The sequence below is a fragment of the Cyanistes caeruleus genome, unplaced genomic scaffold (genome assembly GCF_971803275.1).
Source record: "Cyanistes caeruleus unplaced genomic scaffold, bCyaCae1.hap1.1 HAP1_SCAFFOLD_386, whole genome shotgun sequence".
In the NCBI taxonomy this organism is placed as follows: Eukaryota; Metazoa; Chordata; class Aves; order Passeriformes; family Paridae; genus Cyanistes; species Cyanistes caeruleus.
Window position 1 is genome coordinate 13,938 of NW_028256139.1, and position 16,386 is coordinate 30,323.

The 16,386-nt window shown below is 43.0% G+C and overlaps 1 long non-coding RNA gene across 2 annotated transcripts; it reads right to left on the reverse strand.

Moving 5' to 3' along the window:
• Positions 1-3,683: 3,683 nt before the first annotated feature.
• On the reverse strand, positions 3,684-16,224 carry LOC147645392 (uncharacterized). 2 transcript variants are annotated; one of them, XR_015282382.1, is made up of 5 exons: positions 16,019-16,224; positions 14,881-14,957; positions 13,032-13,184; positions 4,971-5,057; positions 3,684-3,868 (listed from the first exon to the last, which is right to left on the reverse strand). It is a non-coding gene; the product is annotated as an uncharacterized LOC147645392 (long non-coding RNA). The 2 variants fall into 2 exon arrangements; XR_015282381.1 differs by having other exon boundaries at positions 14,881-16,224.
• Positions 16,225-16,386: the final 162 nt, after the last annotated feature.

Below are 16,386 nucleotides of genomic sequence, written 5' to 3' on the forward strand. Positions count from 1 at the left end.
TTTTAATTGATATTTCTTATGAGAATTCAACAGGTGCAACATAAATCCCATGGATTGTGCTGAATCCCACAAAATCTTGACTTTAATTTTGCAAGGGTGGTGGGGGGAAGAGGAGTTTTCTTGCTGTTTGGGTTTTCAGCCTTGAGCTACACGAGACAGAAAAAATGCTGTATTTGCTCAAAGCGCTGCCAGATTAAAATAAGCAGCTATTCATCTTATTTTTCTGAAAGGATGGTTAAGTCATTGAGAAAAACTCATTGAATATAGAAATACTTTCAGTTATAGCACAAGTACAGAGAAGGCAAACTTGGCTGTTCCCTTTATGTCCTGGAGTGGGGAGTAAATGCTCCTCTCCTATGTCCATTTCTGCCCCTTGGGGCATGCATGACAGTGCAGATGGGGCAGCAGCAGTGCCAGGAAGAGAACCTCTGGGCTTATAGACACACACTGGAACCCTGCTAAGACCAGTTAAATGTCCCATTCTGCCAAGGTTTTAGTGGTGAAGTGAGAGGTGCTAGTGGTAACAAAGGTAGATGTCACAGCATATGATTTCTTTAGCGTGAAGTCTTGATACATCTCCTCTTGGTTTACTCTCTACTTGATCAATGGCTCAGTATCTGCAGGACTCCACTCTGCTACACAGATAAACACAGCAGATAGGGAGGCAGATGTTGGAAATAAAGACACACTTCCACTTCTCATTTTTGCAATTGGCCTTGTATAGTGTTTCTTTATGAAAATTCCTGATACAGGTTTGATAGATGGTTTGAAGATTTTTAGATTTCTGTATTAAAAAAAGCATTATAAAAATAATAAAAATTATTTAAAATTATAATTATTATAAAAATGTTAATCCTGCCCAATTAATTCAAACCACCCAGGAAGATCATACTTCTAGCACTTAAGAAGTGATCAAGCTGATAAACTGCAAATCTGCATGTTTTTCTCCCTACTCTTGTACCCATTCTTCACTATCTAGCACATTTACAGTTTGGTCTGAGTGCCTGACATGAGTCCTGCACTCATGACGGGCCAGCCTGATAGACCTCAAGAGGAAGGAACCAGTAACTATCTGCTGACAGATGTTTATCAACTGGTAGATGAGGTTTACATCTTTAGGAAAACAACTATTCTCTTCTAACATCAACACTAATGCTCAGCACCACAACAACAGCAACAGTAAAACTGCTGGCAGTAGTAACATAATAGTAACATTGATAATAATAACAACAAGCTTTACTGAGAACCTACTGAAGATCCTTAAATCCTATAATATTGATTTCACTTAGAACAATCAGACATGTGATTTTAAAGCAGAAATAAAAAAATAGGCAGAAAGGATGATCTGTCATTTCTTTTCATCGTATACAGCAGAGGGGAAGAAATGGCACTTTTTCTTCCCCCACAAAAATCTGAGGTTTTTCACTAGAATGAAAAGTTCAAATATCTTTTTTTTTTTTTTGTAAATGAAAATCTAAAGCAATACTAAACACCAAATATGAATCAAAACAAGAAAAATACTTGTCTTACTCCTCCTTGGTGCCTTCTGTCTATACTTTGACTTAAAAGCAATCTAAAAAATTTTACAGTATATGCTTAGGTGTTTAAAGGTGTTATTCTGACTTTATAAGCATTTTTTTCCTGATTTTTAAACAAAAAATTGTGAAAATGGCTGTTGTCCAGACAGTGCATGTTCATCAATGTGGAATTTTTGACAGAAAGACAACTGCTTAATACTTAGTCATCATAGCCCTCCTCTAAAAGCCTGCTGAATTCTAATACCTGACATTATCATTGTACAGGTCCTAAAACAGGTCACCATGGGAGTCAACATCTTTATTCTCATTTGCCACAGTGAAAGACTGAGGGACTCACCCCAGGACAAGCAACAGACTATGGAGCTGAAACAAGAGCTTTCTTCTGCTGGTTGCAGCTCAGTGCTCTTTGGTCTTAGCTGTGTAACCAAAAAAAATGGTCTCAGAAGTGATTGTTTATAATCTAGCCCTGATTTTGGAAGAAACTGTGACAATAAATCCCATCTCTAAATACCAGCACTTCTCCAGTGGGAATTATTGTGAGACATTCTGCTGAGTGATTGAAGCAATCTAGTTGGGGGTGGGGGGTGGGGGGGGTGTAAAGAGACTGGGACCTGCCACCTCTTAATTTCCCCCTAACGAAGCAGATTTATCTACATTTATGAAAAACACAATGCTGAGAGAACGTTACCTAAAGTTTAACTAGGGAGCATAAAGAAAGTTTAAATAAAAGTCTTTCAAGGAAAAATAATGAGCAGAATTACAGCAGAAACAGTTGCTATATGGATAAGGCAAAATATTTGACAAGGAAAACACCTCTGAGAAGAAAGCACAAGGGCAGAGCTATTATAGCCTCTGAGGCCTTTTTCCTCAGACTTCTTATTTTATAACATATTTCTAAAACACAGCACCCACAACTGTTTTTCTTCATCTATCAAAGCATAAAATTGCCAGTCCTTTGACCTAACTTAAAAGAAGGAAGTAGCAATGTTAGGTTTAATTAAAAACAGCAAATATTTGTACAGCTGTCCCTGGTTTCACAGCACAGAAATAGGTTTAGCATCAAATCTTACAGTTTTAAGTCCTCTGGGAACTATATACAAAAACATATAGGATCCTTCTGGCTGACTTGCTAAAGCCAAAAATACATTTTTTTTAGTTATTTCAGGTGGGGCTCATTCAACCTTCCCATTTCCAACCCACTGTTTTCTTACTTGAGACTTTTTTTTCCATGCTCCAAACGTGGTACTCTCAGCTTGACAGGTTTGGATGCATTTGATGCATTTTGGGGTTGTGAAGAATAATAATAGTAATAAAACTGAGGGTAGTCTGAGAAGTTTTGGCTTCTTTTCAGCCTTTCTGACAGAAACCCTGATGGCCAGACCCATTTGGGCACTTCCAGGTATCTCTGCCTCTCCATGTGGGTGTCACTGGGAGGCACCTGGCATGGGATGCAGGAGTATCAACCAGACCATCCCCTAAACTAGGAGGGGTATGGAATGAAGGACTTTGCTCCTGGCCCTCGCTCTCATTTTAAATTACATGTTGAAACACACTGTAAAATCCTCGGCACTGAGGTTTATAATGCAGCCATCAGAGGGCTGACTCCACATGCACCTCAGCCCTTTGACTGGGCCAACCACGGCAAACCCACTCCTGGCAGGGACCACAGGAGAATTTATACCACCCTGTGCAAGAGGCTTGACAACCCCAAGCTCTGGAGTCACCTCCTGTTCCTCCCAAAGACCCCCAGCTTTCAACCTGCCAGGGGGTGTTGGAGAGGCAGGTGGGGCAGGTGGCTACCCACCACAGAGCCAGAGATAAGAAGGAAGAAGGAGAGAAAGAGCCAAACTGGGTTAAAAAGCCTCACCCAGGTCTGTAGCAGGAAGAGAGGTGGGAATGCTGGTGGCCAGTTTGGGTGCCCTGCTTGCATCAGGCACCAGGCAGGGGCTCTCCTCCTCCTTTGGGCTTCTGCAGCTCCCTAACTTCCCCACAGCCTTTCCACACCCAAATCTCCAGCACCAGCAGGTCTGGCCCAGCTTGGCACAGACCAAGAGAGGAGAGGGAGGTGTCAGAGCATGGTGGAAGGAGAGAGAAGAGCTCTGGGGAAGAGCCATAAGGAAGGAGAAGAGAGTGGAGACCTACCTCTCAGCCCTGGTGAGCCCAGGCCAGGTGGGCTGGCCCAGCCAACGCTGGAAAGATATGAAACACTTCAAGAGATGGCTCTGCACAGCAAGATGTCCCTGCTAGTAAAAGCAACTTCCTATGTTCTACATGTAGAACATTTCCTGATGCCTCTCCTACAGCAGAATCCTCTTCCTCTTCACTCAAGCCTAAGTAAGAGAAAGACAAGAAGTACACTGATCTTGGATTTCTGACAGAATGGCAGTGGACTGCACCCATAATTGCTCATACTGGGTCTTGCCACGTGACCTGCAAGAGTTTCAGTTACAGCCATTTTCAGTTAAGTAGTTTAAGTCTAAAACCTGTAAAACAGAAAGCTACTTGACAGTTAAGTGCAGTTGCATCACAGGAATTCAGGGGATAAAAAAGCTTTTTTGGCAGAATGAAGGCTTACTGACATGCTCAGTAGCCTGGAAAGATTATTTAGAGCTTTTTCAGAAGCCAGTTTCATACGTCTAAATTTCTAGAAATGCACATAAAGTCTTAAACTGTGAAGCTATTCTCCAGTCCTCAAGGAGCCAAAAAGCGCCACAGGATAAAGAGATTTAACCTGCAAGTGGAATAAGACTGACCCACAGAGCTCACAGTTTTTCAAAATTAGCACAATATATATCCAGCATTAGAGGACAAATGAACATATACTTGGAAAAATCCTCAGTTTTCCAATTAATACAATTGTTATGCATATTAGCCCAGAATGAAGTCTAAGAAAAAGCCTAGGTATGGGCTTGTGATTCATGGGTTTATTTGTCCAAGTCCAATATCTCTCCTTGTCCCATGGCATTGTCCAAAAGGTTTTTACCTTATTATGTCTTGGGTATACCATGTAGAATAAGATGGCAGTTCTTTTCTAACTTTTAGTACCAAAGGTGCATGCCACAGAAGCACCATCAGTAGTAGATACCAATTGCTGGGCCAGGTGAACTAAAACTAGAATTTGCTCTTTTGCTTCTATGACAATTTTCCCAGTAAAGACCAGTACAATGTGGGAAACTGGGACATTCTGAAGCAGGAAAGACGTAACCACTTTAAAGTCTCATCTGGTGGGTAAATCTTTGTGAATGAAGTTTTGCTGTGTCTTTTTGTTTTTCAGTATCTGGGTGATGAACTTGACATATTGCAGGATGAAGTTTTCATTTGTACTGTGGCCAGCTTTGTGATTGTTCATAATTTGTTAAAAATTAAATCCAAGCTATTTCAAATCAAGATACAACTCACTCATAAGCTCAGTCACTAAGAATCAGGACCAACCTTTAAACATTTGGTTCCAAGTACTTTCAGGAAGATCCACCTGGGAGTCCACTGGAAATAAATACATGCTGAGGTAGAAGGGATATACTGGAAAATAAAAAGAGTGCGTTAAAAAATTAAATTAAATAGTCAGACATTACTCTTAAAAATAGGAAAATAGTGACAGATTGGAGTTCTGCAATACTAATTTTCCAGTAACTTCTTTGTTGCTCATAATTTATAATAAACAAGGCTAATGACATTTGGGTTTTGCTTGCTTGATGAAATACAGCCATCTCAATGAAGGTTTTATTTTCTTCCTCTTCTTTCCCAGAACAGCTTTAACATCTACTTGCATGAAAGCATGTGTTTAGATACCACTGGGACTACAGTTTACTTTGGATTCTGATTCTCATATTCTACTTGAAGATAAGTTAGGTCCTATTTTCGCTGAAAACCCATGAACTATCATGAACTGTTAAACCCTGGGACTTTCCATCCCAATCCTTCTTCAGTGAGGGTACATTCTACAATAGGTTTCCTCAAACGCTGTGTCACAGGTAACCAGCGCCTTTTATTGCAAGTACTTTCACTGCTGCAGATTTGAATTTGAGGTAAATTGGATTCCAAGGGTTCCATTTATATTAAAACCTTTTTGTAAATTCCAATGAACAAGCCCTTAAAGGTAAGCTCTGAGAGGATGAACTGGCCAAAGTCCCTTCAAAATGGCAGCCCCTGATAACATACCCCTCCAGACGTTGTATTTGAAGGAAAGCACCAGGTTTGTGGCCCAGAGACACTCACTCATGCTAGCAATCAGTATTTGATAGTTCTCATTTATTGCTATAGTTATATCTCTTTCAGTTACTTCTTGGGAAACCTGATTTTCCTGTTATCCCCTTTGTTTTGAGATTGTTCCTTGTTTTTCCCCAATTAGTTGATTTATCAGCTGAACTGGTTCAAAAAAACCACTCTATAAAATAGTCCCAAAACAGACAGACATAGGCTTGAAGAAAATACAGAATCAAGGAATGGGAAGAACACACTGAAATAGCTCATCCTGTGCGGGTACTGGGAACAACACTTTGTGCTGCACTCCGGTGCACATTAGACAGTGCTAGTCCTCAGCAATTAAAAGGCAGGTGTTAATTTCTGATGAAAAGTGGCTCCCTCATAAGAACTTGAAGAAAACTCTTTGCTATTGACAGCAAGCAAGTCATTTGTGAATTTGCAGTACGACTGTAGAGATGGCTTAGCTGAAGAGGAGATGGGAGATGGGGAAGGGCAAGGGGCCCCTTTCCCCCCTCCAGGGACCCAGGTAACCCCTTCACCCCACTGCCTACCCAGCTGATTACTGGCATCACACCCACAAGCGAACTCCTCGTGCCTTTTGCCTCCACAAAGGCGCCCTGTATTAATGTCCGTGATGTCTCTCTCCTGTAATTACACACTGCCAAGGTGAACAGAACAGCCTCTTTTAAAAATAGGTTCTGTATTTTAAGCAGCAATATGAGTGCTTTTGAAAAGGAAAAATACAAGGTATAAAAGCTTCCCAAAATAGCAGTGTGTGGCTTGCCCTGGCTGTGCTCAGGTGCAGCTATGCATTACTCCAGCTTTTTGATAACATCCTGTCTCTTGTGCTGAAGTTACCAAGGGGTTGTGAAGGCAGTTTTAAATCAGAAATGTGTAGTGGATAGGACTGGGCCAATCTCAACGGCAGCCAGAAGGGAATGGAATATAAATCACGCTAAGTTAAAATAGCCATCCCAATTGCAAAACAGCCACGGTGTTTTCTTTAAGGGGGAAAAGAAAATAGTGTCCTTAAAAGGGGCCAGATTGGCAGAGAGGGATAATAAAAAAAACTTCTGACAGTGAAAGCTTCTCCTGCCCTATGCTATGGTGCTGCTCCTCTGCCCAGCACACAGAAAGGTCAGGGCAGAAGGCTCGGCACTCCAAGACAAAAGGGGCAGCATCACAGGGCCCACATATCCACCTGTAAGGTCTCTTGCCCTGGATCTCTCATCCAGGTGAAACAGTGCAGTTGCTGTGAAATCAGCCCAGTGGCACTTGGTTTGTACTGAGAGTGAGTCACATCAACAAGACTCAAGTGATGGCAGAGGCAGCTCTGCCAGGCTCCTGGCAGGCTGGCAGGAGGGCAGCGCGTTGCCTCTGCTAAGTCTGCCGCAGTGGTGCCAGACACAGGCTTTGTTTTCCTGATAGAGAGAGACCCATCCCTAGGGAACAAAACAGACACCACAAGCTCACTGAAGGCCAAACAGCAGCACACCAGGCATTGCAGGCTTTGGCCACAGGTGACCTGAAGACCTGGAGATGTCCTCAGCGATGGCTCGTGTAGCCAGAAAGCTGTGCCAGCTGCTCAGCATAGCATAAGCCCAGGGCTTTTCACCCTGGAGATTTTCCCATTTTGGGTGACGAATATGGAAAGGGTGGCAGTTGCTAGATGACATTTCTAATGGTAGTTAATAAGCTTGTTTTCTGGTTGCTGATTTCCTGCCACAAATCAGAGATTGGTTCTCAGTACCAAACTAACTCGTTCTTCCTTATGCGGGAGATCTGATGACTGATTTATAAATAATGGCTTTGGGTTGGCGGAAATGAGATAAATTGCTTTCATTAAAATTCACATAAAACAGCAGCAGAGTCCCTGCTTGCCACCACAGATTGAACAAATGTGCCAACATGCACGTTTTTCATTTTGCAGCCACTGATATTATGAAGTTGTTCCTGGACCCAATAGCTTTGAATGTTCATTTTTTAAAGTAATTAATATGAAGAGTGATGCTGGAAAAAATTGTCTCACCCTCCATAAAGTTATTTGCAAGCTGTAGGCATCAATACTCGTTTGTGTGGCTATTTTTTTTTTTCTTTTAATATTGACAAATGAACAATTTGAACTTTTTCAAGTGAGGAAATGCTTCCAAGATCTTTCTGGAAGCTCAGAGGAAATACGCTTAGGTGATTCTATTTTATTAATATAATAGCTCTGCACTCTGCATGAATCTGCACCTGCTGTGTTAGAAAAAGGTTTTGCAGTTACAAACTGCAGAACAAACTACATGAGGGGCTTGGGGGATTTCTTTTTTTCCACAGGAACAGTAACTTTACAAGAAATTATTAAAAACTCCACCATTCTCAGTGGTGTTTGTCTTAGGGGATACATTTCAAAAGCGACCTTTTTAGAAAACAGAGAGAGACAAATACAGACTTGAAGTGGGGCTTATCTGTCCCATGATGTTTCCTGAGGACTCAAACCATGTTTCCCTTTAGGATCATCAGAGAGAAAGAGGCACTCCAGCTTCAGTTCATCCTATAGCAGCCATCTAGGCTGGGTCAGATAAACCATTCCTATTGCTCCCCACTGAACCCCACGAAGAGTCTCTGGGAAAAGGTTTCAGCTTAGACTTTCATGCACCCAAGGAATACCACAGGAATCACTTTCTAAAATGGCCATTTTATTCCTCCAGAAGTTGAGCTATGCTGAGAATTTTTACTGGAAATATATAAAATAGGTCAGTGGGCGTGGTAGCGCTGAATTACCAGAAATGGACATTAGGAGCTCTGGCACTCCAACCATGATTCCCAAATTTTGGCCCGCTAATCAGGGAGCACATCCAGCACCTGGACCAGGGCACCACCCCTGCCACTCTGCCTTCAGTGGAAATTTTGTCTACCAGGACGCATGGAGATTAAGAAAAAATGTTGAGGGTTGGCAGCAGGCCTGGGTCTAAAATCTGTGTGCTGAAGAAAAAGGCAGCTGTCTGTAACAGCCAGCTGTAGGAATCTGTTGGATGGGCCAGGTGGGCATCTCTGAGTAAAACAAAAGATGGAAGAAGGCCGTTTGTATCTTCTCCAAGGAAGCCTTTATAAAAGTGCCTTCTTCATAAACACAGAGAAAGTTGGTGGATAATATCAATTTTATGTTAAGGTTCAAAAAGAAAAGCTGGGCCATCAGAAACATCCTGAAACTTCAGCCTACCACTGAGTGACAACTGCATAAAACAGACCCAGAGCAGTGGAAAATTTTAAGCCATAAATTAGCCTTGAAACTAGTAGGCCATGTTGTTTTTATTCTGAGGGAGGTTCTTTATTAACTCATCTGTCTAAACATATGGATCTTGACAAATGAAAGCTGCAGGGAGGATCTGCTCCTGTCCTCCAATTGAAAACACTTAAAATTAAATTACTGCAAATATTCCTGCTACCCTCTCTTAAATGGCAAAGTACCACAGGAGCTGTTGCTCTCTATCAGTTCAGCTCACAAGGGGCCTATTTCCTGAAGCTAAAATGGAAAGAATTTTTTAGTCTGGAACTTTTTCTTCAGTTAGTTACTGCCCACTTTTACTGAAAGGAGATAAATAAGTTAAGTTTTTGTTCTCTGCCATGTATCCTAACACTCCCATGTGCTGGACACCTGCAAAAGCTAGCAAAGCCAGCTTGTTTACTTAGTGCAATTTATTTGACCTTTTCATATATTTGAGTAAGGATTTTATATCTAAGGCAACTTTACAGAACAGATTTGAAAGGTGACCTTCAAAGGAAACATCAAAATCTTTCTTGAAAAGGAAACTTTGGAAATATATGTGAAAAAGACTGCTTTTCAGCTAAGCTCCTGACTCAGGACTCCCCAGCTTTTCAGCACAGGGACGTACCAGAGCAGTGAGTTCACCTTGCCTACAGCAGATCTATGAAGGCTACCGTACAGTACCGAAGGGCCCAAGAAAGGTTTTGGATGGCCAGTTCCAGAGTTTCCATAACAAATGTCTTCTATCTGCTGGCTGGGGCAGTCACTCAGCCCTGGTCTTGATGTTAACCTGCATTTTAACCCTTAACTGCAAATCCTTTTTGCCTTTATGAAACTGGGATTGTCTATGTCAAATGGAGCTCTTTTAGTGAGGGATGGGAGCAGACAGAGGAAAAAGGGAATGCTTTCCTTTAGTCATTGTATAAATGTACACCCCCTTACAGTACTCACAAACCTATGCTGGCCCAGGTCAGGACAGGGAGAAGGCTGCCCCCGCCATAGGCAAGGTCCTACAGCCAGCAGCACCACATATCCTTAGCAAAAAACTGGCTCCACTTGGCTTTTATTTCTGAGCACAGCAGACAATGGGTTCCATGAGCTTCAACACACAATGTTAGTTTGACTGCATTATGGAATGCATTTATCCCATGCAGGGCATCTCCCCATCACAGGCACCTATTAGAGCAGTGCTTTCTATACTGCAGACCATGCTACCTCTGGCGGACTGGGAAGCCTTCAGAATTTGTTATGGTGTGCAATGGCCACAGCTGTCAAGTTCACATGCCTCACTGGTGATCCCATTCATGTTACAGATGAAACACGCAGCATGGAAGTGATGCTTCTCCAAGGGCTGGTGTCATAAAGTCCCCTCAGGAGCCACTGGGAGGTCTCCAGAGACCTCTGGATATAAGAGTTCCCTGAGGTCCTACCCCTGCCTGACAGGGTAGAGGGAATTAAATTGCTTGAGTTGTGATGCAAAAGGCCTGTCTGGCAGAAATAAAATTAAAAAAAAAATGAATTGTGGAGGCCTGGGGAACTAGGTGCCCTTTAATACTGAGCAGGTGCAATTTCTAGCTAGGGCTTCTTGGCAAGACAGCTTGCAGAGGTATTTAATGGTTACACGCATTTATCTCAAACCTGAAGATCTCTCACACCGAATCAGAAAACACTCATAATCAGGAAATTTCTGCCTAGAAAATCAAGCCTAGAATGCTTGTGGAGCAGTATTTTTCCCTTACTTCTTTTTGCTTGTTCTTTTACGACAGCATTGAGTTTAGAAACTTCTGTAGTCGTATGGCTTTACAGAGAGGGACAACAATTTGAGAAAGACTTAGATGAAGCTCACCAGTGTTTGAAGACCATCATTGAGAAACTCATTTGTTCACTGGCAGTTTTCCCCTCAGATTCTTATATTCCAGTCTGATCTGCTCTGAGACAAATCCTGCAAAATCCCCTGGCAATGTGAAGGAGCAGGCTGCTTGCCCAAGGAACGAGCAAAGCTTATGAGCTGTAACATTCCTATAAAAATAACAGATATCTTGAAAGGTGAATCCTGGAGATTTCACTATAGCGAGAGCTCCTGCTGACTTTACATCAGTGAAGATTTCCCAGAGGAAACGGTGTTCCTGCAAAGTAGTGAAGAGCCTTCTCATATCAAACTCATACCAAAATCATGTTATTAGGAGCTGGGAATGTCTCCAGAAGTTGCTCTGGAGGAGCAAGAATTCATTCTTAAATAATAAGGTCTTAAAATGAATACAGAAATGTGGAAGCTGAGAAGACAACCATCAGAAATCTCTCTGTTTTCATCACAGCTCAGGAAAATGTGTTTTCAAGTAATTCTTTATGCAGTGAACACTTGAGAGAGACAGAGAAAACGGTGCTTAAGTATGGACTCTTTCATGAGAAGGTATACAGCCTTCTCATTATGTTGCAAGTAAAGACAGTCTGCTAGATCTTTACTGAGTTTTACCATAATAAGCCAACTCATCAGTGGAGAGGTATACGTGCAGTATCTTCTGCTGAGGAAAGTAAAAACAAAAAAAAGAAAAAGGAGAAAAATATGTGGGTCCAGTGGGATCAATCACTTTAAAGCAATAAAAGGTCTTGTTAGATGATCCAGTGAAGGTGAGTGGAAAGCAAAGCAAAAGAGGCATTAACACGGTGAAGTAAAGGTATTTATAAACCGAGGTGAAACATTTGTGAAGATTGCTTTGCAGAGCTTTCTCAGCCCCGTGACTGTGCAGCAGACAGCATAAAACTCTGGTTTTCTACTGCCAAATCAGGATGGTTTATGAAGTCACTTACTTCTGTCAAACAGCTGCAGCTGTAATGCTGAGAAGAGGCATTCCCTTCCCCCCTTGCCCCTTTTGCAATAAGATTTAATAATGTCTGTGTGATTGCTGAGCAGGAATAAAGGTTTGTAAAACCTATTTTTTTAATTTTTATTTTTTAAGGGATAAATTAAGCTTCTTTTAACTGTGATTTGGGTAGTAGGTGAGGGAATTTTGTAGACTATGAGATAGAAAAGTATCTCTTTAGATTGGCTGGAGGAGCAAATTTCCACATGCAATTTAATTTTTTTATTTTTTTTTTTAATTTGTCAATGTGATCAGGAACATCATCAGCTGAATACTTTCCAAATGTGGTTCCATACTCTGACTGATTTGCCATATTTTATGTTCACACTTTAAATGTTATACTGGTGTCATACTCACAATTACAATTAATGCTACCTCAAAATACTTACTCATTGGTTCTTGGTGTGAATGCAGACAGCTCCCCTGGGTTGAAATTTTGCATGGAATGTCTTAGCTTAGGAATTATTTAGAAATAGGAAAAAAATTCCATGAAGGTCTAGCCAGAACCAGATACCTGCTTTCTTTTTTTAAGCGTGACTCCATCCCTCAAGAGAAGAGGGAAAAGGGCTCTGTTGGGAGCACAGCAAGGTGGTGTTTGCTGAAATGTTGTGATCTCCAGGGCAACACTGAGCATAACAGCAGGCAGCAAATAAACAGAGGGAATGCACACAATGGTGTTATACGTGTTCCTACACAGGTTTCTAGTGAGTGTGCATCTACTGTTGGTGGCAACACCCTTCACAGGGAAGGGACAGAAAGCTGAAGAAGTCCTACGAAATGAGTCTTTTGGATATTTTTCTAACAGCATCCTCTTGGAGGGGAGACGTGGGCAGCAGAGAGGCCGGGGTAGGAAACCTGCGAAGAGCAGCTGCAGCTGCAGCCCTGAGATTGCCCTGTCTTGCAGAGCACAAAGTGGTGCCACCACCCCCACACACTTCGGTGTGACAGCCACTGCTGGAGCCCAAACCCCTGCTGCCCCGGCTGCAAGGGGCTGTTTTGTTATTTCCCACCATTTAGGCTTTTTACAGTTGTTTCTATTACTTCACTTCATCTGCTCTCACACACAAAAATACCTTATCACGGGGCCCGAGTTCCAGTGTTTTCAGCAATGCATTTGCCTTAAATAAAAATGGTCTTATCTCCAGTTTCATTAAAAAGTAATTTAAAAGAAAAGCTTACCCAAAGAATTTCTATACCCCTCACTTGTAGGCAGCTCAGTATGTTGAAATTCAGGTCTGAAGATCAATAGCAAGATCTCATTGACATCACCAGGGCCAGAATCTGAGCTATGCTGTCCACGTCAAAGCCAACAGGGTTGGCATCAGGAAGATTCTGAAAATAAACAAACAAACAGACCCCTGGCTGAATTGAACTCTGTCACGTCACATGCATGTGTACAGAAAACTAATGAGAAAATTGCAGAGGAGTGAAAGTATTTGGCAGATCATTTTCTCCTCAAGCTTCCTAGAAACTAGCAAGTCCAGCCACAGTTCCACCAAATTGGACAGGCTCCCTTCTAGATGGCTCAAGGCTTGCAGAGATTCATAGCTGGAGAAACACAAGGCCCAGAGACTTGGGGGAAATTTAGGCTTTCTGAATATCACTCGTCATGTTTTTTTACAAGAACTAGAGTTTAGGCTGAAAATTTCCAGAACTCTTTCTTTCCCAAACATTCCCACTTAAAATGAATATTTTGATTCATGGTCATTTAAAAAGAAAACATAGTTAAATTCTTTGAAATTCTGGCTAGAAATTCAAGAATCCCTTGGGAAATTCATCTTGCATCAGAGTATACAGCACAGGTTTTCAATTCCTCTCCTTGTCCTCGAGATGACAGTGCAACGGAACGGGAGGGCAATGGGTTCTCAGGCCCTGAGTCTGCAAACACTTTGGGTATGGTTTCATGACTCAAAGAGCTCACATTACTGTGGTTTAGTAAGTTACCACACATCAGCTGAGCTGTGGCAACTGCCTGTGCACATACAATTAGCTCACCCTAATCACTAAATGTGCAACTCACGCCCTTTCAGGAGATCTGTGCAGCTGCACATTTATCTCAAGTTACCCCTTGGCACATTTGCTGCTCAAGGTTCTGTTTCATCGTGCCTTAATTGAGATGAAGTGTGCTAGAAGATACGAGCATCCGACATGCCCCTGGGGTGGGGATTCACAGCTCTCCTGGCCTCGTGGCCTCAGCAGGCTGGCAGTCACCCACCAGGGTGAGCACCCCTTGAGCCAAGCTGCTCTCTGCAGTGCCTTGTGTTTCCTATGCAGCTGGTGAAAAGAGAAGAGCCTATATTCTGCCTCCCTGCCTTCCACACATGCAAAGGGACCTACTGCCCAGAAGTAGCTTCCCTCTCTCAATGCTGACTGTCAGCAGCTCAAGTGCCACACACAGTGCTGCCACACCTAAAAAAGCGCAGTTTTTAATGCTAGGATATTCCACTTTGGGTTCAGAAGGAGAACAAACACTGCTTGCACTTCTGCATGCCACCTGTGATTTCATATGCCCACCCAAAGATCCTACATTGAAGCATCTTTGGTTCAGAACTCTCTGTATGCACCTTTTCTGTCGTGCTTTCCAAATGACACCAGCCAGTTTAGTACAACTGCTGTGCAAGTGATCCACAAAACCGGCCTCTTTGCCTGGATGTATTTACATCTCCTGCTACCAGGCATTTGATTAAACAGCTTCCTCTTCCTTACCAGTCCTTTTGGGCTTGGATGACTCAAAGCCTTTCTCACATGATCAGTCCTTGCTTGAGCACACACTCTGTTGTTTCAGCTGGATCTTCCTACAGCAGCATCTAAAGGACCAGGATGTTTCCCACCAGCATGCAAGGTTTCAAACACAAGATATGCTTGCTACAGCAGGGAACTAGTGAATAAGACACTGAACCAGCAAGGAAACCCTGAGCATGAATGTATCAACAATCCCATCTGATAAAAGTATCCTTCTATTGTACTATGCACATGAGGCTCAGGTTAACAAATAAGGCCAAGTAGCCCAGGAAAATAGAAAACTTACATAGTAATGCAATAAAAATCTATATATACATCCTTTTCATGACATGTGTAGTACTACTTGAACTTTGTTTCCGAAACCTAGGATGAAATTTGAAAATTGAAAAAAATAAATTAGAAAAAAAAAATTAATGATTTTTCATATAGATTTTTTTTTGTTCTGAAATAAATCTCATGCTAACTGCCCTGCATTTTATTGCATTTTATGGCTTGGAACAGTTTGAGATTCAAATCAGAAAAGAAGACGGGAACACCTTTTTCCAGAAGGTGCTGGTTTTGCTCTGACCAGTGCTACCATTTAGGTAACCTTTCCATTATGCGCTCTGTAGCACATGTGTCGTTCACCTTTGAGCAGCACACCTGTGCTCATGAATCCTTGCTCTGAGATTGCTCTAGCCTTCCAAATTCCTGACCAGCTTCAAAGAATCACAGCTGCTTGTTTGTCAAACACTGAAGTGTATTTCCTTCACAGCCAACTTCAAGTACTCAGTGCCAGACTAAATGTACAATATCTGATAGGCCCCCACCGCTAGAAATTACGTTTTTTTTAACAATTTTAAGCCAAATATCCCATGGCTTAGAGGTGACTGTCACTTTGAACCTCTCCAGACAATTCAGAGGTTGCTTAATTTGTGTTATATGCAGACTTGTACATACTAAGAAAAGGTCAAGCAAGGCATCTAAAACTTCCCTAGGAGAACTGATTTTATAATTGCATCACACCACGGAATGTGCTGGTTCTTTCTTTAGCCGTGTTTGCGGTCATTAGAGAAGGTCAGTGCGCAACGAGCACTGTTACGGCAGTGCCATCAAACAGGCAAAGAAAAGAAAGAATTGTCAGAGTTCGGTTTTTTGCCATTCCATCAATACGGATGTGCCTTTTGCACAGGCGTAACGTGGAAGCTTTTAATTCCAGAGCCTTTGCCTGAAGGCTGCTGCTGCAGTGTGCACACCGGACAGGGAGCACACTCGGGACAGAGCCCCTCGTCATCCCTCCCTCGGGCGAGACAAGGCCCGGCCTGGGCTCGGCCTCCAGACGGGAATGGACAGCCTAGGAAGGGTTGAGACAGGATTACTCGGGCTTTAACCAGCTTTTCACGTAGCTGCACATGGTGGTGCGTAACTTCAATGCCCGCTGTAACCTTGTTTCCCCAGAAGAAAAACAGCAGCAACTGCTGAGGGATCCTGGCCAGCGTCCTCCAGGGTGCCTCTGGCGCCGGCCTGCGTAGGCAGGAGCAGCTCCCGGGGTGACGGCCTAGGGCTGCCTCGGTGTCCATCAGCCATCCTCATGCCGTCTCTGTTCCGGAGGGGTCCCGGAGCGCCGTGTCCCCGCTCGCCCTCGGGTCCCCTCGAGTCCCCCACAGCGCGGCCGGGGGGGCGCGGGGGCTGCGCGGGGCCGCCCTGCCCTGCCCTGCCCGCGGCCGCCCAGCGGGTGGCGCTGGTGAGTCGCCGACGGGGCGCGCGGGGCCTGCGCGGGAGCGGAGCGGGAACGGGAGCGGGAATGCACTGG